The sequence below is a fragment of the Micropterus salmoides genome, unplaced genomic scaffold, assembly GCF_014851395.1.
Source record: "Micropterus salmoides isolate LMB-PRFRI ecotype aquatic unplaced genomic scaffold, ASM1485139v1 Ms_hic_scaffold_5, whole genome shotgun sequence".
Taxonomy (NCBI): Eukaryota; Metazoa; Chordata; class Actinopteri; order Centrarchiformes; family Centrarchidae; genus Micropterus; species Micropterus salmoides.
In genome coordinates this window covers 1,843,522-1,847,994 of record NW_024044237.1, presented here as the reverse complement: position 1 = coordinate 1,847,994, position 4,473 = coordinate 1,843,522, and the positions used below count along the sequence as shown (strand labels likewise).

General features: G+C 41.7%; 1 non-coding gene across 1 annotated transcript; it reads right to left on the bottom strand.

Annotated features, from left to right (window-relative positions):
- Positions 1–202: 202 nt before the first annotated feature.
- trnal-uag lies at positions 203–284 on the bottom strand. The gene has a single exon. It is a non-coding gene; the product is annotated as a tRNA-Leu (tRNA).
- Positions 285–4,473: the final 4,189 nt, after the last annotated feature.

The window sequence follows — 4,473 nt, the reverse complement described above, 5'->3', positions numbered from 1 at the left end:
ATGGTGTCCACTTTAGCACTGAAGAGAGGCAATGGATGGTCAGAAATGTGCGAACATAACATTGTGAGTATGAATGGAAAGCGCATAGACAGCATGGAGTCTTGCAGTTCCAAAGTATAGCAGAGTACATTATGCAACTTTTACTAAGCCTTATAAATTTAACACCTTACCAGATATCATGTTGATAATAAAGTTCAAAGAATGGCAGCGGTGGGATTTGAACCCACGCCTCCTCAGAGACTGGAGCCTAAATCCAGCGCCTTAGACCACTCGGCCACTCTACCTGACAATCTCTTTTTTCTCATGCAGTCACCAAGTGAGGAGGGCAAATACGCATGATGACTACTAAAGAGCTACTAAAAGACACAAACAAAGCACATGAATTGGCTTAGATGTGAATATTGTGTCTGAGAACAGACATCTAACCCTATACTTTCATGGAAATTAATTTTGAAAGCAGTAATGTGACAGTAACCATGGACAGCACAGGTGGGAGATTATGCTTAGCAAAGTATGGTTTCAGTCAATCCCCTACTGCGTCAAAGTAACAGCATGCATCAGATTTGCCACTCTGCTCGCCTTTTCGTGTTCCAGGGCTTGCATACCAATAGTTAACAAATCATTTATTTTTGTAGCTTTCAGCTCACAAGGTTTGGGAAGCATCCAGTTCGCGAGTTCCAAAATTAAGCAATTGGTGGACTTTGCTGTGAGCTTCTTTACACTAACTTTTCCCAATTTTCATTCTAGAATCTTGAACGTAAGTCCAGAAAAGTGTCCATATGTCCAAAGGAGTTCAATTGAAAGCGAAGAGTTGTCACAGGCTGGGACAGCAACAATATTTGCATCAGCTACTTGGAACAAAAATATGGCATTTAGCACTAAAGACATTTCACGATGTTAGCTATTTGCAAAAAGTGAGTGTGAACGGAAATCACAAACAGCCTGTATTGTTGGTGTTCCAAACTATGTACAAATAGCAGACAACGGTTTCAGTCCATCGACCTTTGGGTTATGGGCCCAGCACACTTTCGCTGCGCCACTCTGCTCAACTTAACAAGGACTCAACAAGGACCAGGGCTAGCAAACCTAGGGGTCACTAATCAATTAGTCAGGAACCCCCCCCATCTGAGGGTTGTCCCCCCCTTAAAAAATACTAAGTAATATAATGATATAAATTAGACTAGTAATTGGATTATTTTAGAAACATTTTGAGTCCCCCCTCCCTTGCCTCACAGTGGTTTGGTCCACTTCCTGCTTTCCCCCTTGATGTCACCAGCACACAACTCTACAGAGGGAGAGAAAGACAAAAACATGTTTACTCACTCATACTAAAATATAACATATAAAAGTATTGAATGTGAGGTTGTGTCTGAGGGCATCCAGTTCATCTTTCTGTCAGAATTTGCTATTTTTTCACCTCACTACATACTGGACCTTGAGTACCAGGAGGAGGTAGCGTGTATATTGAAGTTCTTTCAAAGGTAAGGTTTGACCTCTCACAACCTCAACCTGCATTTTCCATGTCGATGTTGACTCCATTAATCATCTATGGTGGCAGGGAAACTCTCAATCCATACATAAATGTGATTATATGCAAGTTGCACAAACCTGCATTAAGTGATGTTTGTGTGTCCTGACAATTTTCAGGCACTTCATGGGCATGAGCCCAGAGAGAGAGACGAGAGAGAGCGTCAATTTCTTGTAATTGGGCCAACAAATATTATTATTTAGTTACTGCAAATAATTTGCCATTGTGGAGCGTCTTGCCTGCGCTGTAGTGTCTGGCAGAGTAATTAAATACTATAACATGTCAGTAGGTGGCAGTAGGTAGCGCCATAATTGTTCATTTAAGACAATAGTACAATTAGTGATGCATTTGGCGAGAAAATGTTGAAAAGGAAAAATGCAGACTGTCAACTGGGCCCTGGACATAATTCCAACCCAGACAAAGAGCAAGTGCAAGGCTGGGATGCAGAATCTGAATGAACAGAACACATGAATGCAAGGCCTAAGTGAAAACCTGCTCACAAGCACAGATAAAATAAATGGATTCTGTGCAAAGGTGAACCTCTGGCAAACGACCTCTGGAAAGTGGCAACACTGACATGTTCCCACCCAGAAATAGCAAGGAGTTGTCAAAACACTACTGCACTGTGTGAGATAATAGGTAAACATTTAAAAAGTTGTCATTTTATTTCCACTCAACCTTCACTGAATGCCTTAACTGGGTAAGGGACCCATATATAGCTCAGCAGCACTTTTTGGAAAGGACATGACTTTGCAGAAACAGGAGGAACTAACTGAAGTGAGACAAGACGGTGGTTTAAAGCTAAGCTTTGCTGATCTACTTTTGGACAGTTTTTGGTTGACTGCTGCCAAGGAGTTCCCCGTTCTGGGAAACAGAGCTATTTCAACATTGCTCCCATTTTCCACAACATATATGTGTGTCAGGCACTCTGCCCCAGCCTAGTGGAGGTGCCCTGTTTTTTCTCTCTCCTCCTCCCTTTCCCCTTTCCCTTGTGCTTAATTACAAGAGTGGAGGCCGGTGTGCGGGACTCGAGTACCGGTGGCCAGCCAATCAGTTCCTTTCTGACCTGCTACTTAAACCGGCTCTCCCCTCCACTCAGTGCCAGATTGTGGACAAATGATACCTGCCAGTCACGCTTCCAGTCTAATTCAGCTTGCTCCTCTTGTTTGTTTGCTTGCTACCCTACTAACTTGGTTTCCCTGTGCCTTAGGTCACCACACTTGATCCGTCTCTTGCCCCAGCTACACTCCAGCTCCCACCAGGATCAGCTTCCTTGCACAGGGGAAGCCCTGGGTTTTTTCTTACTAGATTCCTCTGGACTTCATTCTGATCCCTGTGACCTGTTGGATTCCCCGAACCCCCTTTGAGACTGCCTAGTACCTCCTTGTAATATGTGAAATAAACCATTTCCCTCAAACGCATCCCTGTCTCCCAATCTATTCAGACTGCCAAAGTATGCATGGAAAATGCTTTAATGTAAAAAATGTGCCGTGGTTTAAAAAAGGTTAAAAAAAACACTGCACTATTCAACATAGATGGCAAACGTTTGCAACTAAAGTAGTTTATTTAAAATGTATTATGTCATATGAACTGTCAGAAGCTAGGCAGTAATTAACATGTCCTGCACACAACAGTGACTGAATATACAAGCAAGAGTGTCACATACATATTTTTGTTGTTTGTCCTCTAGCCAGTCACAGAAACTCTCTTTATTTATATTTGGGTATTTTTGTTCCATCTCTCCTGTTTTCTTTGTGTCTTTTCTGTCTCTCTTTGTCCTTTCATGCCACCTAAGATTCAGCTTTCTGTTTATGTTGTCCCTTCGGTCTTTGCTTTGCCTTCATACTGCCTCTATTCGTCTCTGACTTGGCTTCACCTTGACATGGACCTCCACATTTCTCTGCCTCCTACTTCCTTTCACTTGCTCCAGTATATGTATATTGCCCACAGTGAGACAGTTCATGGAAATGAGCTGTCAACGTCTCTCAGACACTCCCAGTGGAGTGGAAGAAGAGGTGCTTCTCTTTTGCTGTCTGTCGCTGCTTTTGTCTTCCTCTCTGGATGGTGGAAGGAAGGCCCCATTTCTTCATTTCTTTCCACTTGGTGCTCTGGGAATTTTGATGATGCAAACAAGCAAACAGACAAAGATCCATAAATGCATTTGTCGATACTGGTAGGAATACATGTATTAGCCTTTGCATCTTATGAATAAAGCTCAATATTTAGGTGTTTTTAGATTAACCCCAAACTATATGACTGTCTTGCTTTGTTCACCTGCTGCTGTGTGTGGAAGAACTACACTGAATTAATCTCATAAATGTACAGGTTGGCAGTTAAATAAAAGCAGACAGATAAGACATCCATCATACTTTCTGAGGATGTTTGCCTGTCTGTTTTCTAGAAATTGAAAAGTTTTGCACACTGCAGTGCATAAAATACTTCTGGGTTTTGATGTGCTGGTGTCTGTGCATTTTAGAATGAGAGTGATTTGTAGTGGTAGAGCTTTTTACATGCTGAGTAATTTGTCACGACTGTGTGGATAACCAATGCAAGCCTTTTATTGTGATCTATTTTTCAGCCAAGGGGAGTTGACTCTACCTAATTGCTATTGCTGAAATTTAAAAAAAATGTTCTCTATAACATAAAGCATTTGATATATGCATTAAATCTGCCATGAGGCCCGGTCCCAACAGTATATAAAACAGCTAGATTTTGAAGCAATTATATTAATTTCAGTGGATCAACTCATAACGACACATTTTTTTGTGTTGAGTTCAGCTGTCATGAACTGCACAAATTTGCGCAGTTTAACAACAGCAAACCATCTCGACAGGAGAGGTGAAAGCAGCACCCCCAACACACAAAGTTGTGCGAGTAACAACACATCTGTAGTTATGTGCATAAAACAGAAGAAACTAGACTGAAAATACAGTTCAGGTTGCCAT